We start from the raw sequence: 11,702 nt of genomic DNA on the forward strand, positions 1-11,702 counted from the left end.
AAAAAAAAAAAAAAAAAAAAAAAGAAGAAGTAACCATAGTCTAAGATCTCTTCCAGGTAAATTCTTTTGCTGTCACTGTTCTCTGTGCTGATTCATCTTCCTCTCATTGAACTTAATAGTTGTTTCCTTAGGTTCTTCTTAATAGGTTTGTATGAGAAGTTGACATACTTAACATGATCTCTACCTCTGCTCTGGTTCTGATTTACTGGTCAAGAGGAAGATGTGTGAGGAGCCACAATATTATTTCCTGCCAAGTCTTCCTTTATCTGCAGCCTCTTTAAGCTGCTTTACTGTGAAGTTGCAGAAAGCAGATGGCTTTTTCAATCGTGTAGGACTCTGAAATTGCAGGCCACGGGCAAAGAACATACTCTTGACAGAGCTATGTTCCCTTCCATTTTTTGTTGCTTTCTGTCTAACTCTCACCGGGGTCCATCACTCTATAGGATGTTGTTGGAAGTACTCAGATACAGCATACACTCCTCCAACATTTGGAATCTTTCTTATCATTTACCCCAATGCCATTGCTTGCTATGCTCATGAGTTATCTTCTAAGATCTTGCTGACCTTTGTTAATACTGTTCCTAGCTAAAATTTCTATTTCCATGGAAGAAAGAGAAAATGGATATTGGGGAAGAACTTGCATGCTCACACAAATGCCTATTGATTTGGACAGGTTCTTAATTTCATTCCATAAAGTGAGTCAGCAACTTGCAGAAGGCATGGGGCCAATAAAATAGAAAGCTGGCACCCTCAGATTGCCATACAATACAGCATGAAAGGACTCACTGTAAAAAGGAAACCCAGACAGCCTCCTCCTCACCAAAACAAAAAATTGTGGCTAAATTTTTGCTAGTTTTGATATGACTGATATAGATTCCTAAAGATTATCTCATAACTAGCAAATCCTGACTTTCTGGGTCATGTCAAAAACTAAATAAAAAAGAACTTAATTTTGAAAGTCTAACAAAACAGCTACCTGCTGATTTTAAAAGCTATAAAGGTGAGAAAAGCCATGCACTATTATAATTTTTTCAATGTGGTTGTCGGATTGCTGAAGTTACTTCTGAAATTCTTTTGTTTCCTTTTAGAAATATTCAATGTTGATTTGGAGCTTATAACATATTCTAAATACCTCATGATATTTCTTTCCTTCTTACGTTATAAAATAAACCTTTAAAGAGAATAAAAATTTAATGATTGTCACAGAGATTTTTCCTTCTCTTCTCAGCATGTTCATATTATTTATTATGTCATTTTCTTGATGTTCATTTCATCTGATAACTGCACTCCAGATTCCCTCATTTCTAGCACAAAAAATACCTTCATTAGTTTGCACTGTCAAAATACAAATTAAATATCAATTTTATTTAAAAATGGGAATAATGGCTATTCTAAGAAGTTCTGGGACAAAGCCAATAGACTTTGAGAAATGCATATTGCTATAGTTTTTTATACCAATAGAAATATAAGAAATTTTGCCTATTTGTTCACTGCTACATACCTGGTGCCCAGAACAGTACTTGGTGCACACTCAATAAATATTTATTGAATTAATACATTGAAATCAATGAATTTCCTTTTAATAATTCTAAAATACACTGGAAATATTTAACTAAAGTAGTCAAAAGAGAATTAGGTCTTTTCAAGTCTAAAGAGGAGACAGCATGATGTGAGTATTTAGTGATGGCCCTCCAAAACTCCAAGTGGACATCTCAGCCCAGGTAACATAGACTGGATTGGTATGGTATTGAGCACTGTTTTTGCCTAGACTGGAAACTAGCCTAAGGGGCCTTTCCTATGTGTTCTTTCTCCTGAGCCCAAACTTACTTTCTGCTCAAGTGTCTAAGGGGTATAAGTAGGAGTAGAGGTCTTTTTCTTAGCTGAATGAGTGAGGAAAAGAAGGAATATGGCCCATTTGTCATCACCAGTCACAGAAAGAGGTCATGAGTAAGGCTGGGCATGGTGGCTTACCCCTGTAATCCCAGCACTTTGGGAGGCCAAGGCAGGTGTATTACTTGAGGTCAGGAGTTCGAGACCAGCCTGGCCAACATGGTAAAACCCCGTCTCTACTAAAAATACAAAAATTAGCCAGGTGAGGCTGAGGCACGAGGATCGCTTGAACCTGGGAGGTGGAGGTATCAGTGAGCCAAGATCATGCCACTGCACTCCAGCCTGGGTGACAGAGCAAGACTCCATCTCTAAATAAAAGATTCTGAGCAAAAAACCTCCAAAAAGGGAATTCAGAGGGAGAGGAATCCCAATGGCTTATATACCATTTAAGTTACCATTTAACTTCCTAGTTTATCATGCAAGCTGAGATCATTGATTTGAGATCTTTGCTTTTTTCTCGAATAGGTGTTCAGTGCTGTAACTTTTCTTCTAGGCACTGCTTTAGGTACATCACACAAATTTTAATTTGTTATAGTTTTGTTTTTATATAATTAAAAATTCTTTCTAATTTCTCCTTTGATCTGTAAGTTATTTAAAGTTGTTATTTGAGGATTTTCCAGAGATGTTTCTGTTATTGTTTTCTAATTTAATTTCATTGTGGTTATAGAACACATCACAAAATTTGGATCCTTTTAAATTCATTGGGACTTGCTTTGTGGCCCAAAATATGGTCTATCTTGCTAAATATTCCATATGTAATAGAAAAGAATGTGTATTCTGCTCTTGGTACACAGAATGTTTTATAAATGTTAATTAGGTCACTTTAGTTCATAGTATTATTCAAGTTGCCTACATACTTGCTGATTTTCTGTTTACTTGTTTTTTCTGTTTACTCTGGATTGATTATTGAGAGGGCTGTTTCAATCTCCAACTGTAAATGTGGAATTATCTATTCCCCTTTCAGTTGTATCAGTTTTTGTTTCATGTATTTTGAAGCTCTGTTATTAAGTTTATAAATACTTAGCATTATTATGTACTCCTCATGAATTGACCCCTTTATCATTATGGAATGACCATCTGTATCCCTTATATTCTTTGCTCTGAAATCTACTTTCATGTTAGTATAGCCACTCCAGCTTTATTTTTACTAGTGTTAGTGTGGTATATATTTTCCCACGCTTTTATTTTTAACCTTATTTACATCTTTAAATTCAAAGTGGATTTCTTGTAAGCAGCATATTTGGGTCTTGCTTTTTCATCCAATCTGATGATCTCGAAAATTATCAGAAGTTCTTTTCATATTTAGTTTGTATTACAAACTTTTAAAAGTTTTTTTAATGTGTGAGTATGTATATATTGTATCTGTGTATGTATATGCAGATGTATATATTTTATAAATAAAGGTATGCATATATGTTGGAAAGTGTCATCAAAAATCTTATTCATTCACAGGGTAAACAGTAAACAAGGCATGGAGACCACAGCTTTAGGGGGAATGTGAACAAGTGACCAGTACTTATTTCAGGTGAAGAAAAATAAGGACTGAGGGGTGAGACAGAGTCTGGACATCACACAACTCTAGTTGAGTGGCATCCCTCTATCATATACGTGAATGGTATTCACTGGAATTGTGTTAAGCTATGGCTTTTGCTAGAGGATCCATTTGGAGGAAAGAATAACAGAGCCATGTGTGAAAGAGGCTTTGAAGGGTCTGTTCCCAAGTGGACCCAAGGCCAAGCAAGCTGTCCCAACATACATCATTGGTCATGAGTCCAGAAGGATTGTCCAGTGGAGGGAGATATGTATATTGGGGAAAGGACTGGAGGGAAGAAGGCAAGACAGAAAAGATCCAGAAAGCTGCATAGGGGGCCCTTCTAGTCTGTGGCTAAATCTAAGTTATGCATGTTCATTGTTTAAATACATAGTGTGTCCAAAAGTTGGAAAGGCAAAAGGTTAAAGTATCATCTCTGAAAAGGAGATATTTTATAAAAGCTCATGCTTACAAAACATGCTGTTAAAATAGTTCACTTGGATAACAAGTATATTCTGCTGAAGAATATTGGTAATAATAGTTCTAAGGACTAAATGTGTATGTGAACTGTCTAAAGATTACTTCACTCAACATCAGATTTCTTGAATTTATTTTTTGAACTTCCAAAAGCAATCTAAAGCCTGCTATTTTCCAAGTTGTGCACTGAAGGTGTGAATTTCCTTCAGGCCTTATAGGGAAGCACTTTGGAATTCATTTCCCTGACATGAGATTGCTTTCCCCAAAACAATTTTGGAGGGAACATTAAGTGCTATAGAACTAGAATAGGAGAAATGAGCCCCACAAAATGTTTTTAATCAGAGTAGGAGCACATTTAATCACTGTGTAATAGAAGACTTTAAAGGAACAACACTTTAAGAGACTTATTGACTGGGAAGTTAATTTAAACTGGTCGTCGTCTTCTCTTTCGCTTTCCATTTTGGAAATGTTTGGCCAAGGTTGAGCTCAATATTTTATTTCTTTTTGGTAGTTATTCTACAGCCCACCATTGCCACTCCCTTTAGCATCTTCATCCTTTGAACTATAAATGGGAATTCTCATGTTTTGGTTTTTGTTTTTGCAAGTTATACTTGTCTCTGACAATTCCCTTTTCATTTGAGAAAAGTCAGAGTGGCACTGTGTATTTTCAGTCATATTCCCTCTGGTATCAAATGTCACAGCTGGGTTGCAAGAAGGTTTATTTGTATTATCATAGCATTTCCTTTAGATCTCAAGGGGCCTCTATCTCTAAAATCACTTGTCTACAGGAACTTCAGGGAGAATAATTTGACCTTTTAGAAAGTAAACTTTCCAACTGAGTATCTCCCTCTGGATCTAGGTTCAGATGGTTGTGCGTGCGCGAGCGTGCATGTGTGCCTTGAGCTTTTAGGTTAATATAGATTCTGACTTTTCAAGGTAATATAGTGTGTCTTTGATTTCCCAAACAGAAAGAACTTTTGTTGATTGTGATAATGAGTAAACTATAAATATTGTGGCAGGATAATGTATTGAGATCATAATGTATGTTCTTTTTTCTTATTTTTTCCTCCTTCATTCCAGAAAGTTAGTAATTTTTTTTGTGCACCTTCCCAGAGGATAATTTGTATTTTATTTGTAGGCAGAAATAGGGTAACTAACTATCCCAGTTTGCTCAGGGTTTGTAGGGGGGTTTGAGAGGGGAACAGTTCCTAGCACATGAGACTTTCGGTACTGAAACCAGGAAAGTCCCAGGCAAGCCAGGACAAGTTGGTTGCCCTAAGCAGAAGTCATGTACGAGATCCTTCCCATCTGAATTTTTTTCTAAACCCTGAGCTCATTGAGGAGAGGTGCCCTTAAAGGTAAATGGGGAGAGGAATACCATGTTTGTGTAAATTTCTTATTGAAATATAACATACAAATTTAAAATGCACAAATCGTAAGTGTGCAGTTCTACAAATTTTCACCAAGTAAACACACATATAATATCCAGATCAAGAAAGAGAATATTTTCAGGATCCCTGAAACCCTCTTTTCTTTTAGTCACCACCTCCTTGAATAACCATTATCCTTACTTAAAACATTTTAGATTAGTTTTACCTGGTTTTAAAATTTATTTCAATGGAAACATACAATTTACAATCTCATTTCCAGTTTCTTTCATTCAACATTATGTTTGTGAGATTCATCCATGTTGTTGTATGTTATCTAGTTTGGTCAATTCTTATTGTTATATATATCCCATTATATGACCATATCACACTCTTAATCCTTTTCTGCTACTATAATAGAATGTCACAGACTAGATAATTTATAAAGAAAACAAGTCTGTTTGGCTCACAGTTCTGGAGGCTGGAAGTCCAAGATTAAGGGGCTGCTTCTGGTGAGGGCCTTCTTGCTGTGTCATATCATGGCAGAAGGGCAAGCAAGCATATGAGAGAAAGGAAATCAGGCCAAACTTGCTTTTGTAACAAATTCAGTCTCATGATAACTAACCCACTTCCACGATAACAGCAGTAATCCATTCATGGATGTATAAACCCAAAATAAAATTCTAAGCTCTACAAATGACCACCCCCCACCCCCTTGGCCAAGAACATTCCAAAGTAAATGTGAAGATCTAATTCAGGCCATGATGGGAAGTGAGGGTCAGGCATATTATACCCTCCTCCCTTTGGAATTGAGGCACAACTGACCAGCGCTACCATTAAAACAGAGATCTTGAGACTGACCAAACAGACTGTAGCGATAAGATACATACATGACAGATAGAGGATCTGAAATAAATCAAAGTATTTTACCCTGAAATATATTTCTTTGACGTATTTAAAAATGGTTCTGCAAAGCTGTCTGTTGTGGGGAAAATCTACATTCTGTAGAGAGTCCCCTTCCCTTTCCAGGTCTTTTCCTGACCCAGGAGAGATTAAAAAAGAGTCTGGCACCTCTTTAAGTCTGATAAGAAACATTTACCATGTTCTCTCTCTGAAGCCTGCTACCTGGAGGCTTCATCTGCCTAATAAGAACCTTGATCTCCATAACTCCTTACCACAACCCTGACATTCCTTTTTATTGATTCCAGGCCTTCAGGTGAACTCAACCATTTGCCAATCAGAAAATCTTGGAATCTACTTATGACCTAGAACCCCCTCACCCCCACCCACTGCACCTCCCCTTCAAGTTATCTCACCTTTCCACACCAAACCAAGTAAGCTATACATGCATTGATTGATGTCTGCCTGTAACTCCTATCCCCCTAAAATGTATAAAATCAAGCTGTAACCCCACCATCTTGGGCACATGTTCTCAGACCTCCTGAGGCTGTGTCATGGGTATGCCCTTAACCTTGGCAAAATAAACTTCCAAGTTGATTGAAACTTGTCTCAGATACTTTATGGTTTACAAAGGCAGAGCCCTCATGGCCTAATCACCTCTTAAAAGTCCCACCTGTGTTATAATAGCAATTAAATTTCAATCTGTGTTTTGGAGGGGACATTCAAACCATAGCAACCACAATTTACTTATCTATTCTATTTTTGAGGAACATCATTTCCGCTTTGGGACTATTATAGATAGTGCTACTGTGGATATATTAAAATCAGGAAAAGATGCATAGGGCAGAGTGTGGAAGGATTCCCAAGGATTCCAAATGTGAAGCTCCCATTGTTCTCAGGATGCATTACTCTCATGACATCAATGTGTAACAATACCCACAAAGGATTGCCAACAATATTCTGTGCAAACTGTCAACCGAGGAAGCTCACTTCAGCTTTTATATCCAGAGTTTTTATTGGGGCTTCATTGTGTAGGCTTGAGTTGTGGTTGAATTCAATCTCCAGCTCCCACCCCCATCACATAATTAATCTTTCTGGTATGTCTAGCCTCCACCAAAAGACTATCTAGTGTGGCTTGCCCCACCCTGAGTCATCCCCTTAGCATGCACTGTTGGGTGTGGTCCAAGTGGCTGACCATGGATAACAAAGACAGTCCCATTTCTCCAAAAATTCCAAGGCTTTAGTGGTTACCTTCAAAAGCCAGGACAAAGGCCAGAACACTCTTTGAGCAAGGCCAAATTCCTTACTACACAGGACCCTTCCTTTCCCCTTTTTCTGTAAGACTCTTGGATTCTGATATAACAATGAGAGAGGAGCTAGGCTAGTAATGATTGGGATCATCTGCCCAGTGGGAATAGAGACCCAAAACAGAATTTAAGGTGATTTATAGAAAACAAAGCAATACCATATTTCCTATATGTGTGATATAGCAGAATAGTATTTTGCAATATAAACCAATGTGTTTTTCATTATTGGTAATTACTTTTTACCCCCACAGCCCTCCCCTTATTAAAATGAACAGAAAGAAAAGAGAATCATTTACTTTTGTGCTACAAAATAGGCTTTTGAAGCTCTTTGTGGAACTTATATTTATGAAAGAAAAGGTTTTGGGGCCTGAGTAGTTTGAGTATCAAAACCCAAGGTCCTGAAGGCTTCAGGGTAGACACAGAAAGATCTGGAAAAAGACCAGCTCAATCATAGCTGCCTAAAGCTATATAAAGTTTTCCCAGGACTAGCAGAGAGGAGACTCATGGGAAAAAGAACCCTATAAATGTGTTCCTAAGAAGGGGCTCGATTCTCTGCATGCACTCTCTCTACCCCCACTTAGGTTCTCTAAATAAAGGTGGGAACTAGGAAGGGTTTTTTTCTGTCCTTTGTCAAAGAGTAGAAGTAGAACGCACACAAGTAGTGTACCCACCCTGGGCCATTGGCAAAAATAGAGCTACCTGCAAGAAATTGGAACCCTGAATATGATCTCTGCCTGGGAGTGAGTACAAATTTGTAATACCTTGGACTGTGAGTATGGCAAAGAGAATGAAAGGGCAGAGACACAGTCAAAAGTTGCTTGTAGCAGACACTCTCAGTGCCCCATCCATGGCCCCTTGACCTTCATCATTTCAACGTGTTCTCTGTGACTTCTGCTGGCCAGTACCTGCATCTCTGGACCTACAAGCCCTTCTCCCTCCAGTAGGACTACTCTCTTTGGTGCAGCAGATTAGGAGTGCCAGGGAATCAACTCTCTGAGGGCAGTCCTCAGCCAAAAACTCTTATTATAGTTATTATCACCCATTATAAATCATATCTCATTATTAATACCCCAGATCCTTCACCCCTTGGGTAGTATAATTCTGATGTGTGTATATTTTACACTTTTCCTCCATGGGGTTGTCCTGTGCGGTCAAGTTCCAGGTGCCCATAGTAGTTGGCTTAATAACATATCTGCCTTTCCTTCTCTGCATTACTCCCCCTACCCCTACTCCCACACACAGGTGATTTCTTTACCTCCCAAAGAACTACTTGTACTTGAATTCTTATCTCAGAGTCTACATCAAACTAAGGCACAATTCTTCTTAATGTTTGTAAAGATGCAAAGGTTTTTTTGTTTTTGTCTTTTTTTTTTTTTTTTTTAAGAAGAATAAGGGAAAAGGGAAAGGATTGTTCCTCCTACACCTATTAGATTTCTTTGGTGGTTCCCTGCAATGGATTCGCTGATTAACAGCGTCTGCTAATACTCAGGGAAGAAAATATCCTCATGTGCTTTGTGATTTTTTGCTGTGAACTCATCTTCCATGAAAATTAACTTCTATGAGAGTCCTCTGTGTGTCCTGGGTTGAGGAGGTGTTATAATTGGATGGTTTAACATTTGCCTTTGCTCTGGCCTTGCAAATTTCATAAATTCAAGATCAGTTTTAAGTAAATTTCTCAGCAAAGGATATTCACCGTCCAAGGTATTACAAATATGTTCCCACTCCCAGGCAGAGATCATATTCAGGGTTCCAATTTCTTGCAGGTAGTTCTATTTTTGCCAATGGCCCAGCGTGGGTACACTACTTGTGTGCATTCTACTTCTACTCTTTGACAAAGGACAGGGAAACCCCTTCCTAGTGCCTACATTTATTTAGAGAACCTAGGTCCAGTTTTCCGGTTTGACTTGTTCCTTTAGCTTGAATTCCAGTGCTATTCTTATGTTAGAAACCTGTGCACCTTGAGGTGCATATCTAGGGCCAATACTACAAAAGCCGTCTGACCTCAATTCCTTCTCACTGCTTTGACCCCTGCAGATTTGCTTTTGAGCTCAACTATGTTTTAGAGTATTTTTTCATATCACTTATCTAGCATGTCTTTCTTTCATTTTTCTTTTCTTTTTTTCTTTGGGATATGGTCTCACTCTGTTGCCCAGGCTGGAGTGTCATAGTGCAATCACGGCTCATTGCAGCTTTGACCTCCCGGGCTCAAGTGATCCTCCTATCTCAGCCTCCTGAGTAGCTGGGACCATAGACACGTGCCACCATGCATATACATATATATATACACATATATATGTGTGTGTGTGTATGTATATATGTGTATATACATGTATATATATGTGTATGTGTATATATATATTTATTGTGTGTGTGTGTGTATAGAGAGAGAGAGAGAGAGTTTTACCATGTTGCCCAGGCTGTTCTCAAATTCCTGGGCTCAAGCAGTCCTCCCACCTCAGCCTTATCTAGCCTTTCACTGAGGTAGGAGTAAAAGGAACTTTAACATCTTTCCAGACAACAATAATTACTGTGAGTTAAAGCACTGTAAACTCTCAGCATGTCACCCTGCCCACAATGAAAACAATTTTTCACATTATGCAGAGTCCATTCAGGCCTCCCAAAGCAAAAGAGCCCTCAAAGAAGAATTTTAGCCTCTGTTTCAAGCACTTAGGCTTTGTTTCAAGATTTCAACAATCTCTGGAATAATTTTTTTAGGCAGATTTCATGGTCAATCTACCTGAGCTGTTCCTTTCACCAGAAGTCTTGGCAAGAGGAAAACTCTTCCCCAAAACATGGCCCAAGATGGAGGCATAGCCTTAACACAAGGAGAGACACAGCATAAGATTTCTTTCCCAATTCCAGAGAAAATTAATCTCAGGGAGCATGGCTCTTCTCCTAGTCCCATATATATTGGCATGCTCATCTTGAAAGGTAATCTAGTATAGGAAAAGACCAAGGGCTTTGAAGTCAAACATTATAGCACCAAAGAGTGATTTTCAAAAGTTAAAAACATGACTCTCATACAAATACAAAATGGAAATATGTCAGAGATTTTATTCAATTCATGAATGAGGGAATCAATAAGATGATAAGTTAACCAAAATGCTATTTTGTGGAAATTAACTTCTATGAGTGTCCTCTGTGTGCCCTGGGTTGAGGAGGTGTTATAATTGGATGGTTTAACATTTGTCTTTGCTCTGGCTTTGCAAATTTCATAAATTCAAGATCAGTTTTAAGTAAATTTCTCAGCAAAGGATACTCACAGTCCAAGGTATTACAATTTTGTACCCACTCCCAGGGGTGGTTCAAAGAGCATTTTTACTACTGGCATATTTATAGTCACGGGGAAAGCCACTTTGAAATAAATGTACTAAGTTAGAGACAAAATGTGTTAATATCCAAACAGCAATGAAACCGTTCCTTTGGGGTTATATTTTCTACTGGACATAAAAATTAACATATAACTACAGAGTCTGAGCCCTTAATTAATAGTAAATGGCAAAGTTGCCCACAGATACATCTCCCTTGAAAATTAAATAATGCTTAGGTAATCCTGTCAATACTGCAGGGTGACATTAAAATGTCATATAATCCAATTTCCTCCCTTATTTCACAAGTTTTAAATATGTATCTTAACAATAGCTAGGATATCTAACTATGCAATATACTAGCTTTTGAACAATTACCTAATTTCTCTGGGACTCAATTTCTTCATCTGTAAAATCGAGATAATAATATCTGCCTTGCCTGATTATCTTTTCTTACTCTCCAACTAATGGGAGACTAAGTAGAGATAACCCCTGGGTAGTTGGAGTTGGGTAACTTTTACACTCGTGACTAGGAGTAGAAACCTTTGGATCCTCGGGTCAGGCACCAGAGCCTAGGTCACCATATCTGGGGATGAGAAACCTTGAAAGAAAACAAAGTAAAAAGGAGTAGCAAATCTAAAGAGGAGTCAAAAGGAGAAGAAACCCAGAGATAAAGCCAAGAACATGTGTCAGCCAAAGTCACACACAAGTTTGGAGTTCAAAAACTAAAATGCTAAGAGAAAGGAGACGAAGATGAAATGTGAACTTGAGTCACAGAATGTGGCAGCTTTTGTACTATTCAGTGTTGCCAGTGGTGTGGGATGGCCTACCCTTGAAGATTAAGGTTATCCTTGGACAGTGAATAGTGTAAAGGTTAAAGATAATTTATCCCAGCCTCCTTGTTTCGTCACTAAAATAGCAG

This window comes from Rhinopithecus bieti, unplaced genomic scaffold (genome assembly GCF_001698545.2).
Source record: "Rhinopithecus bieti isolate Rb0 unplaced genomic scaffold, ASM169854v2 scaffold_17701, whole genome shotgun sequence".
In the NCBI taxonomy this organism is placed as follows: Eukaryota; Metazoa; Chordata; class Mammalia; order Primates; family Cercopithecidae; genus Rhinopithecus; species Rhinopithecus bieti.